General features: G+C 38.4%; 1 pseudogene; it reads left to right on the top strand.

The window, feature by feature from the left end:
• The first annotated feature begins 815 nt into the window (after window positions 1-815).
• Window positions 816-8,315, top strand: LOC110557968 (NADH dehydrogenase [ubiquinone] flavoprotein 2, mitochondrial-like; annotated as a pseudogene).
• Window positions 8,316-13,009: the final 4,694 nt, after the last annotated feature.

The following is a 13,009-nucleotide window of genomic DNA, read 5'->3' as shown; positions in this document are numbered from 1 at the left end:
TTGTTCCACGACCTATTTTCTGCCTAAATAATGGGTCATAGGTTTTTTTTTAATTGACAGGTGTTGCATCCATACAATACAAAAGAGGTTCCTTTTATATAGGAATCACCTTCTGCACGCCTAGTAGCATAAGAATGCAATATATAGTGACTGTCGCCAGTAGAGCTAGAAGGAACCCTTTTTTGGAAGGGGTGCTTTGTCTCTTGTCTCCAAACTTGGAAGGAAAATTTAAACAGTAGAGACAAAACAAACATTTCCAAAAAAAAAAAAAAAAAGTTCTTTGACATCATCTACAGGTACATTATGACATGAGTCCTTTTCAACTGTTGGGAATCCCCAAAGCTTATTTTAATGGATGTGCTTTAATAAAAATATTAAAACCCAAAGTTATTCTTTCACTAAGATAACAAGTTTTGTGTTCAAATATTTAGATGTTATAAAAGTGCAAGAATGGGGAAAATGTCATTCTAAATTGGAGTTGAAGAAAGCAATGGGTCACTATGCATCAGACAGATAAGCTGTAAAAGAATAAAAGATAAATTATAAAAGAATAATGGTAAAGAAGAAGACACATAATCATGAGGGATCTATAGCAAAGAAGAGGCAAGTATCCTAAATATGTCTTTCAAACATAAGCAGTGAGAGTCACATAACAATATCTATAAAATACACAGATGTTTGAAGAGTAGCCTACATAAGTCTGTGTGATATATTGGCCACGCAAGATATTTTAGGTGATCTCAAAAATACTTCAAATTCATACCAGGACGTATGTAATCATATGCCAATAACCCTTAAACCTAGGAGGCATAGACATGAGGATGGTAAGTTCAAAGACATTTTGAGATTTGACCTGGAGTACTGAAGAAAAAAAAATAAAACAGAATGAAGAATAAGACAATAGCTGCCAAATATTAATAAGGCACTTAAAACATTTAAAAGATGCATAACACAAAAACACAGGGTAATAAGATAAAAAGAAAAAGAAATCAAATAGACTATTTCAGTTTTAATCTTAGGAAAGTTCAGGGTAAAGCATAGCAAATCCGTCAACAAACATAAAGGAATTCACAAAAACCAAATCATAACTTAATAAAATAATAACACACAGACCATCCTTTTGAAAGATTAACAAAATTGATAAACTTTGCCACAACAACAATAGGATAAAAAGAGAGAGAGAGAGAGAGAGAGAGAGAGAGAGAGAGAGAGAGATGGGGCCTGAGATGGAGAACCTCAAGTAGTAACTAAAGACCTATGCTGAACTGGAGACATTGCTACTCTCATGCCAAATATGAGAAGGAGTGTAAAACATAAATTACTATAAAAAGCTAGTGTGTGCTACTGAGTTAGGAAACTTCAGTGCAATGGCAAATGCAAATAAAATAGCAGGTGGACAAAGTCTCCTCAAAAAGAAACAGACAGAAGGATCTCCGATAACTCATGAGTTGAAGCTTAACTCCATAGTCTGTCAGTACAGATATTGCAAATCACTTCCCTTTAAACAGTATAGTTTCTTACTAAAGGTACAAGTACATACTCATAACCTCAGCAGTCTAGACACAGAGACAGGAACAAGGTAAGTTTAAGGATAATACTATACCAAAGTCCTGGAGGAGAGTAAAACATCTCTTTGGAGAAATAAAGCAGACAACATCTCAATGAGCTGATCAAAGTCAAAATGCCCAGCGATGGAATACATTCTCAGCTTGTGTCTCCCGAGAGCTGCTCCCTTCTGTGTTCTTCCTCCTGAAAACTCATTCTCTGGTTCAATCATGGGAAGAGCATCGAAAAAATCCCAGCGGTGAACTGTTTGTACAAATAGATTGATCTTCAAAACTGTGAAAGTTATGGAGACAAAGAAAGTCTGAAAATAGTCCAGCAAAACATAGAAACTATTAATAAATAATACGACATTTTGTCTGGCATCCTGGTACTGGAAAGGGATATTGGTTCTAAGTGAATGAAGTAAAATGAGCCTAGACTTTAACTCATATCAATTTGTCAAGATAATTACATTGATTTAACAACTGACATACTAATGTAAGATGTTAATAAAGACAGAGACTGAACTTAGAATATGTGGAATTATTTGTGCTGGTCTCACAACTTTACTGTATAGTCAAACTATTGTAAAGTGATACTCTTTCTAAATGTGTCAATAATCCTAACCCTGACAATCATGTTTATACATTGTCTCTTTAATTCTTACATAGGATCATCAAGTTATGCGTAGTAATTCTTTAGTTGTTCCTTAGCATCTGTTCTCCCTTCTATCTGCTTTGGGAATAAAATTTACAGCTTCAGCAAGTGAAATACTTATACAATAAAAACCATATTTCTCTGAAGAAAGGAACTATTTAAATATGGGAATATCACCCATGCTCATGGATTAATAGGATTAACTTAGAGTCATCCCACTATCTTTAGATTCAATGCAATAACCATCACACATCCAAGACAATTCTTTATAGACCATGAAAGGATAATCCTCAAATTCATATGGAAGAAATAAAGATCCAGGATACCTAAAACAATCCCTAACAGTAAAATTACTGTTGGATCTTCCACCATTCCTGATTTCAGGTTGTGCTACATAGTCATAGTAACAAAAACTGCATGGTATGGTCATAAAAACAGACATGTCGGTCAATGGCATCCAAATTAAGAACCACACATAAATCCACATACCCAAGGACACTTGATAATTTTTTATAAATATGACACAAATACAGACTGAAAAAGAGAGAGAGAGAGAAAGAGAGAGAGAGAGAGCATCTTCAAAAAACGTGCTGGTCTAACTAGATGTCTGCATGTAGAAGAATGCAAATGGATCCATATTTATCACACTGCACAGAACTAAAGTCCAAATGGATCAAAAACCTCAACATAAAACCAGGCACATTGATAAATAGCTTTGAACTCATTGCACAACACACAGAGTTTTGAACACAACATCCATAGCACAGATATTAAGATCAACAACCAATAAATGAGACCTCATGGAGACCCACATGGAGACCCTGTCTCTTTACTTAAACTCTCCAGCTCTACAGATAGTATCTTGGATATCATATAATAATATCTAGTTTTCACTTATAAGTGAATATATATAGCATATTTATCTTTCTAGGTCTGGGTTGTCTCACTCAAAATGATTTTTTTCTACTTCCATCCATTTTCCAGATTTTTTTTTTAACAGCTGAGTAATTCTCTATTATATAAATATACCACCTTGTCTTTATTCATTCTTTGGTTGAGAGACACCTAGGCTGTTTTCAGATTCTGGATATTATGAATAAAGCTCCTATGAACATGGCTGAGCAAATGTCCTCATGGTAGAATGGAGCATCCTTTGAGTAGATGCCCAGGAGTGGTCTAACTGGGTCTCAATAGATAATGATTTAAAATTTGTGAGGAAACACCATAGTGTTTTTGGTAGTGGCTGTGTGGGTTTGCACTCCCAGCAGCAATGCAGGAATGTTCCTCTTGCTCTACATACTTGCTAGTATAAGCTGTCACTAGTGTTATTGATCTTAATCATTTTGAGAGGTATTTAGATTAAATCTCAAAGTGATTTTGATTTGCATTTCCCAAATGTCTAAGGATTGTTGAACGTATTTTTTAAGTGTTTCCTGGTCATTTGAGATTTTTCCATTGTGAATTCTGTTTAGATTTGTATACAATTTTAAATTAGTTTATCTATTTTATACTTATACTTATTATTATTATTATTATTATTGGTTTTTGAGACAGGGATATTCTGAGTGGCCCTGGTTGTCCTAGAACTCACTCTTCAGTTCAGTTTGGCCTTGAACTTAGAGATCTGCCTGCCTCTGCCTCCTTTCCCAAATGTTGAGATAAAGGCATGTGCCACTACCGCCTAGAAATTGTATCTATATTCTTGCATTCTTTATTTATTTTGATATTAGTCCTTTATCTTATATGGAGTTGGGAAGCATTTTTCCCATTCTGTAGCTTAGTGAAAAGGAGGCATAAAGCTTGTGAGAAGCAAAGGGAATGGAGGACACCAGCAGAGCAAGGCCCTCTGCATCAACATATGAGTGTTGGGGGTTGGGATGGTGCTTTGTATTCAGATGCTTAATACTGCTCCCCAAGATGTGGTTGGCACCCAGAGGAGTGCATTCTCACATGTACAAGAGACCTCAGTGTGTAAACTTTGCTCCCCAATTTAAAGTTAGTTGGTTAATTAAAAAAAGAAAAAAAAAGAAAAAAATATCTAGAAGCTTATAACTGGGCAGAAGAGAAGTAAGCAGAGCTTAGGTTCCCAGGCTTGGGGTCAGATGGGGACCGTGAGGAGGAGAAAGAAGCAGCAGATAAAGGGAGAGGAAGGAAACCACCATGGGGGTGTAAGGACCATGAGGGCTGGCAGAATGGATGGTGGCCATTACTGCTACGAACAAGGTGGCAGAAGTTTTAAAAGTACCTCCATTGAGAGTATATGTAGTGGCAACTTTTGATACAGAGTATAACGGAAAGCCAGTCAGAAAGTGCCTTACTCAGGTCTGTATTTCTCTATCTTGCATTCTTTGAGATTCCAACAGCATATTGGTGACCCTGCAGAGACTGCTCATAATAAAGGTTGGAGAGACTACACCTGACAAACTTTTCACTTTTATAGAAGTGGAATGTTTAGGGCCCTGTGTAAATGCACCAACGGTTCAAATAAATGACAATCACTGGATATTAGTCAACTGTCAGATATAGGGCTGGTGAAGATCCTTTCCCAATCTGTAGGCAGTCGTTTTGTTCTGAGGACAGTATCCTTTGCTTTACAGAAGCTTTTAAGTTTCATGAGGACCCATTTATTGATTGTTGCTCTTAGAGCCTGTGCTGTTGGTGTTCTGTTCAGGAAGTTGTCTCCTGTACCAATGAGTTCTAGGGTATTCCCCACTTTTTCTTCTAAGCGGTTTAGTGTATCTGGTTTTATGTTGAGGTCTTTGATCCAGTTGGACTTTAGTTTTGTGCAGGGTGATAAGTAAGGATCTATTTGCATTTTTCTACATATAGACTTCCAGTTAGACCAGCACCATTTGTTCAAGATGCTGTCTTTTTTCCATTGAATGGATTTGGCATATTTGTCAAAAATCAGGTGTCCATAAGTGTGTGGGTTTATTTCTGGGTCTTCTATTCGATTCCATTGATCCACCAGTATGTTTTTGTGCCAGTACCATGGAGTTTTTAGTATTGTAGCTCTATAATACAGCTTGAGATCAGGGATGGAGATACCTCCTGAAGGTCTTTTACTGTAGAGAATTGTTTTAGCAATTCTGGGTTTCTTGTTGTTCCATATGAAGGTGAGAATTTTTCTTTCCAGGTCTGTAAAGAATTGTGTTGGTAATTTTATGGGAATTGCATTGAATCTGTAGATTGCTTTTGGTAAGATGGCCATGTTTACTATATTAATCTTGCCAAGTCATGAGCATGGGAGATCTTTCCATCTTCTGATATCTTCTTCTATTTCTTTCTTCAGCGACTTGAAATTTTTTTTCATACAAGACTTTGACTTGCTTGGTTAGGGTTACACAAAGATACTTTATGTCCTTTGTGGCTATTGTGAAGGGTGTTGTTTCTCTAATTTCTTTCTCAGCCCTTTTGTCCTTTGCATACAGGAAGGCTACTGATTTTTTTGAGTTAATTTTGTATCCAGCCACTTTGCTGAAGGTGTTAATCAGGTGTAGGAGTTCCCTGGTAGAATTTTTGGGGACACTCAGGTATACTATCATATTATCTGCAAACAGTGATATTTTGACTTCTTCCTTTCCAATTTGTATCCCCTTGATCTACTTCAATTTTCTTATTGCTCTAGCTAGGACTTCAAGAACAATGTTGAAGAGATATGGAAAGAGTGGACAGCCATGCCTTGTCCCTGATTTCAGTGGGATTGCTTTAAGTTTCTCTCTATTATAGAGTGTGATGTTGGCTATAGGCTTGCTCTATATCACCTTTACTATGTTCAGGTATGTTACTTGTATCCCTGATCTCTCCAATACTTTAAACATGAATGGATGCTGGATTTTGTCAAATGACTTTTCAGCATCTTAGGAGATGATCATGTGATTTTTCTCCTTCAGTTTGTTTATGTGGTGGATCACATTAATGGATTTCTGTATATTCAAGTAATCCAATTAAAAAATGGGGTACAGAGCCAAACAGAGAATTCTCTGCAAAGGAATATTGAATGGCAGAGAAACGCTTAAAGAAATGATCAACCTCATTAGCCATCAGGTAAATGCAAATCAAAATGACCCTAAGATATCACCTTACACCCATCAGAAAGGCTAAGATGAAAAACTCAAGAGACAACACATGCTGGAGAGGTTGTGGAGAAAGGGGAACCCTCCTCCACTGCTGGTGGGAATGTAAACTTGTACAACCACTCTGAAAAGCAAGCTGGTGCTTTCTCAGGCAACTAGGAATAGCTCTTCCTCAAGATCCAACTATACCACTCCTAGGCATATATCCAAAAGATTCTCAAGTACACAATAAGGACATTTGCTCAACCATGTTTGTAACAGCCTTATTTGTAATAGCCAGAAGCTGGAAACAGCCCAGATGCCCCTCAGTGAAGGAATGGATGCAGGAACTGTGGTATATCTACACAATGGATTACTCAGCAATAAAAAACAAGGAAATCATGAAATTTGCAGGTAAATGGTGGGATCTGGAAAAGATCATTCTGAGTGAGCAATCCCAGAAGCAGAAAGATGCACACGGTATATACTCACTCATATAGATGTATAATATAGGATAAACCTACTAAAATCTGTACACCTAAAGAAACTAATCAAGAGGGAGGACTCTTGCAGAAATGCTCAATTCTTATCCAGAAAGGCAAAGAGGATGGACATTAGAAGAAGGAGAAAAGAGGGAACAAGTCAGGAGCCTGACACAGAGGACCTCTGAAAAGGTCTGCCCTGCAGACTCTCAATGTATATGCTGAGACTTATGGGCCACCTTTGGGCAGAGTGCAGGGAATCTTAGGAAAGAAGCGGGAAACAGTAAGATCTGGAGAGGACAAGAGCTCCACAAGGAGAGCAAGAGAACCAAAAAATCTGAGCACAGATGTCTTTCCTGAGACTGCTATTCCAACCAAGGACTATGCATGGAGATAACTAAGACCCCTGCACAGATGTAGCCCATGGCAGTTCAGTATCCAAGTGGGTTACATTGTAATAGGAACAGGGACTGTCTCTGACATGAACTGATTGGGCTGCTCTTTAATTACCTCCCCCTGAGGGGGAAGAAGCATTACCAGGCCACAGAAGAAGACAATGCAGCCACTCCTGATGACACCTAATTGACTAGGATCAGAAGGATGGAAAAGAAGTCCTCCCCTATCAGTGGACTTGGGGAGGGGCATGCATGCATAGGGTGTAGGAAGGGAGGGATTGGGATGGGAGGAGGGAGAGAACCACAGGGGGGATACTAAGTGAATAAAGTGTAATTAATAAAGAAAAAAAATATATTAAATGAAAAAATCCAGAAATAAACAATTCTTTTTTTCTTTCTTTTATTATTATTATTATTATTAATTACACTTTATTCATTTTGTATCCCCCCATAAGCCCCTCCCTCCTCCCTTCCTGATCCTACCCTTCCTCCCCTTTCTGCATGCATGCCCCTCCCCAAGTCCACTGATAGGGGAGGTCCTCCTCTCCTTCCTTCTGATCTTAGAACAATTCCTTTTTTTTATTTATTAATTACACTTTATTCATTTTGTATCCCCCCATAAGCCCTTCCCTCCTCCCCTCCCAATCCCACCCTCCCTCCCCTTTCTGCATGCATGCCCCTCCCCAAGTCCACTGATAGGGGAGGTTCTCCTCTCCTTTCTGATCTTAGTCTATCAGTTCTCATCAAAAGTGGCTGAATTGTACTCTACTGTGGCCTGGTAAGGCTGCTCCCCCCTCAGGGGGAGGTGGTCAAAGAGCAGGCCAATGAGATTAAGTCAGAGGCAGTCCCTCTTCCCATTACTATGTAACCCACTTGGACACTGAACTGCCATGGGCTACATCTGTGCAGGAGTTCTAGGTTATCTCCATGAATAGTCCTTGGTTGGAGTATGAGTCTCTGGGAAGTTCCCTGTGTTCAAATTTAAAACAATTCTTAAAAAATGACAACCACTATGAGGATCTGACCCCCAAAGATAATGAAGAGATTATTGATGAACTCAGAGCTGGGAAGGTCCCAAAACCTGGGCCAAGGGGTGGCCGCTTCTGTCATGAGCCAGCTGGAGACCTTCCTGCTTTGAACCACCCAAAGAACCTGACTTTGGTGTGCAAGCAGAACTTTAACTTATAATGAACTGTAACAATATCAATGGATAATAAAATATGTACTTATTTTTGGTGCTTTTAAGTTAGACATATGTTTTGACTAGAAATGGGGCTAAAGGCAGACTTATTCCTTGTGAGGGATTCCTGAGAACATTGCCCAACAGAGACAATTAAAATCAGTGTGAGGGCTGGCTTCAATTTCTCAGGTGCAATATTCCCATTTTTCTTTTTCCTTTTCTTTTCTGTTTAGACAATGAATAAGTCCTGTGTTCCAAGATATCTATCATCAGAATTATCTGTGTTTCTCAAATAAAACTTACTCTTAGTATTAGTGTGTTTATGTGTGTGTGTGAGAGAGCCAGAAGAGAACTATCAGGGGAAGTACAGATGCTATGGTGTAAATGTGGAGATGAGAGAAGAATTTCAAGCATCAGGCTCTTTTTCCACTCTCTGTGGCTGCTGATTATTGATGAAGGTCACCAACTTGAGCTGCCAGCTGCTTTAGCTCTTGAGACATCCTTCCAAACCTCAAGCAAAAACTCACAGAAAGTGTTGTTGAAAATGATGAATGGATAAATGATTATATGTTTTTGAACTTGATGGCACTGTATGGCAAATTTACCTCAGTTACTCTAGAGGGTTCCTTTCTGTAGCAATGAAAGCTCCAAAAGCTACAAAAAGGTTAGTTGAATGCCTGCCAAGCCTGCAAGAAAAATTCATCTTCAGCATAGCGGGGACTGGGTACAGTGGCTTAAGTCTACAATCCCAGCATTTGTGAGGCTGAAACAGAAGAATTAGAAAATCACGGGTAAACTTGGCTCCACGAGCAAGTATGAAGCCAATATGATTTACATGATACCTTGTCTCAAAAAACTTTTTTCTTTTTTAAAATTTTATTTTATTTATTTTTTATTATTAGTTACATTTTTTAACTCTGTATCCCAGCTGTATCCCGCTCCCTCATGCCTTCCCAATCCCTCTATTCCTCCCTCATCTCCTTCCTGCCCCTTTCCAAGTCCACTGATGGGGGGACCTCCTCCCCATTCATCTGATCCTGTTTTATCAGGTATCTTCAGGACTGGCTGCAAAGCCCTCCTCTGTGGCCTAACAGGACTGCTCCTCCCTTGGGGGGTGGGGAGACCAAAGAGCCAGTCATTGAGTTCCTGTTAGAAATAGTCCTTGTTCCCCTTACTGTGGGAGACCAATTGGTTACTGAGCTACCATAGGCTTCATCTGAACAGAGGTTCTTGGTTATATCCATTCCTGGTCCTTGGTGGAGTGTCAGTCTCAGAAAAGACCCCTGTGCCCAAATATATTTGGTCCTTTTGGAGCGCCTATCCTCTCCAGGTCATATTAACTCCCCCTCCCTTCATATGATTCCCTACACTCTGCTGAAGGTTTGGTTATGAGTCTTAGTATCTGCTTTGATACACTGCTAGGTAGAGTCTTTCAGAGGAACTTTTTCTTTTTCTGTGCACATTCACTGTCATTGTGCCATCTTTCACAAAGTAGTGTACACAATTTGTTCTGAGAGAGAACTTTCTTCTGAGAAAAAAAAAGAAAAGAAAAACAGGTACAATATGAAAGAGCAATGTTGTGTTTTGTGCCCGTAGTGTCAATAATAGAACAAACTAGATATACTAAATTAAGAAATACTTTTGAATAATATGAGATCACCAATAGTACAGATTACTCTTCTCAGTAGGAATCAGTCATCATCACCTAGCCTAATTTCTTGGTACAAGCCACAGGTATAAGTGTATTATTATTTTAAGTAATTTCCAGAAATATCTTCTAAGTCATTTGGCACTGAGTTATTTTAATCATTTGATCTAAATGTAACATCATTGAAGAGTACAAGCAAAAGAAAAGCACCAGACTCAACAAAATTCTTAAAAATATCCCAGCTTATGAAAAATTGCTTTTTAAAAAAAGGATCACAGAAAACTTAACATTTAAGTTTTTCTAATTAAACAGCAATATGCATATTCAGTTGTTGTTCATGAAGCACATATACCATTACTGAAATTGTTGCTCTGGATTTAGGAAACTGATGAAAATCTCAAGCTCATAAAACTTTAATGCCGTGAAATCTAAGTGTGGAATAGCAGATAGGGTGTAGTTGTTTAAAGGAACCACATTAAGCCTGGAAAAAAAGAAATCACATTTCGCTTTACTGACTAATTTTAAAGATAGTAAATGCGTAGCTCTTGGGTTTTTAGAAGTAAAACTGATTCAGGCCAGGCTTAAGGTCACCAAGAATGAGAAACCATGGTTCTTGAAAGAACTGGGATGTTTATGCAGTTGTCTACTTGTAGACTCATGTAGAAGTACTGGAGAGCTGACAGGATTGGGGAGAGATGGGATATTTTGTGATAAAGTATGGCAGAGCAGTGTGGCTGTATAAAACACTGAATTTCCCTATCAGAAAGGGAAAATTCATAAAATTCTCATTTTGTTCACTCCTTTGCTAGGCAATGTGGGTAGATAACTTGGTGACTGTGAAGCCAAGAAGGGCACAGAGAAACTACAAATAGGCTTATTTTAATGATTACTAAGTAACACAGGGCCCTTCTAAACTTTTGCTTCAGATTAAATGTTAAAACTGTCAGAGATATAATACAACATTTTTAAAAACCAAGTAGAAGTTTTGAGAAAAGAGATAGTATACTGAACTAAGAACCAGAAAATAAATAGTCCATGGTATGTTTGAGATGGCTTTGTGGGTAATAGGGCAGGCCATGATATCTGACATCCTGAGTTCATTTTTGAGATCTGCCTGGCAGGAGAGAGCTCACTACTAAAGGATATCTTACTTCAGCACTACAGTTGTGGTGTGTGTGTGTGTGTGTGTGTGTGTGTGTGTGTGTGTGTGAATAAAATGTGAAATGCTTCCATAAGACAAAATATTCTTCATTGCCAATTATAAGAAGAGATTAGCAATGAGAACTTCCAGGTGCTGTAGAAGTGACATCACTTTTATTTCTTGATTTTTTCCACAGGGAACAGACACTCTGTGTATAATTAAGACCTAAAGAAGGATTCACTCTATCACTCAGGTTACAATATTGATATTGTTTTTTAATAGCTAGAGAAAATATTTGAAAAGGTCTTTTTTTTTCCTAATTGTGCCTATAGCAAATGCAAAAGAGAAAGAATCACATTAAGACTTACTCTATCAAGTGTAAAGCTAACAATTATATCAACCCTTCCTTGGTTCAATCAAGGCAAAGAGATAGAATGAGCAAATAAAGAGTGTTTTCCCATAGAGTCATGTTTCTTTACATTCCCACCAAACTGACTGTATTAGATTCTTAGTATGACAATAAATGAAAGAACACAATGTAGCATAAGTCATATGCTAGAGCTGTCCTAGTAAATTTATGGACAAAATTTTGTATAAATACTCACTTGTAAGTAGATATTAGACATATAATATAGGATAAAGATACTAAAATCTGCACACCTAAAGAAGCTAAGCAAGAAGGAGGATCCTGGGCAAGATTATCAATCTTCACTCAGAAAGACAAACGGGATAGACATCAGAAGAGGGAGAAAAGAGGAAACAGGACTTGAGCCTACCACAGAGGGCCTTTGAAAGAATCTACCCAGCAGGGTATCAAAGCAGATGTTGAGGCTCATATTCAAGTTTTGGGCAGAATGCAGGGAATCTTTTGAAAGAAGGGAGAGTTAGAAAGACCAGGAAGGGTCTAGGGCTCCACAATGAGAGCAATAGAACAAAAAAATCTGAGCACAGGGATCTTTTCTGAGACTGATACTCCAACCAAGGACTATGCATAGAGATAATCTAGAATCCCTGTTCAGATGTAGACCATGGCAGCTCAGTCTCCCAGTGGGTACCCTAGAAAGGGGAACAGGGACTGTCTCTGGTGTGAACTCAGTGGTTGGCTTTTTGATCACCTCCCCTGAGTGGGGAGCAGCCTTACCAATCCACAGAGGAAGATAATGCAGCCAGTCCTGAAGAGACCAGATAGGCTAGGGTCAGATGGAAGTGGAGCAGGACCTCCCCTATCTATCAGTGGACTTGAAGAGGTAAATGGGAGGAAATGAGGGAGGCAGTGTGAAATTGTGAGGGAAGACAGAGGAAGCTACAGCTGAGATACGAGGCGAATAAACGGTAATTAATATAAAAACTAAAATTAAAATGAAAAACTGTAAAAAAAAATATTTACCATGGCAGTTTAGCGTCTAAGTGGGTTACATAGTAATGGGAAGAGGGACTGCCTCTCACATAATCTGATTGGCCTGCTCTCTGATCACCTGCCCCTGAGGGGGGAGCAGCCTTACCAGGCCACAGAAGATGACAATGCAGCCACTCCTGATGTGATCTGATAGACTAAGATCAGAAGGAAGGAGAGGAGGACCTCCCTTATCAGTGGACTTGGGGAGGGGCATGCATGAAGAAGAGGGAGGGAGGGTGGGACTTGGAGGGGAGGAGGGAGGGGCTTATGGGGAGATACAAAGTGAATAAAGTGTAAAAAAATTTACTTTAGGGAAAACACATAAAGCTCTTGATTTTAATATCACCAATGGTGATTAATGTACTAGATCATGAGGATAATAATAATTGTTATATGTCATTGAAAATACCAATCACAAGATCAAAAATGAAATTGGCTTAAGAAGATTCAACAAAAATATTTCTTTATTTACTCTCTAGTTTACATTTTTTTCTGCACAACTTCTCAGTC

Source organism: Meriones unguiculatus, chromosome 10 (assembly GCF_030254825.1).
Source record: "Meriones unguiculatus strain TT.TT164.6M chromosome 10, Bangor_MerUng_6.1, whole genome shotgun sequence".
Lineage (NCBI taxonomy): Eukaryota > Metazoa > Chordata > Mammalia > Rodentia > Muridae > Meriones > Meriones unguiculatus.
This window is presented reverse-complemented; position numbering and strand designations above follow the sequence as displayed.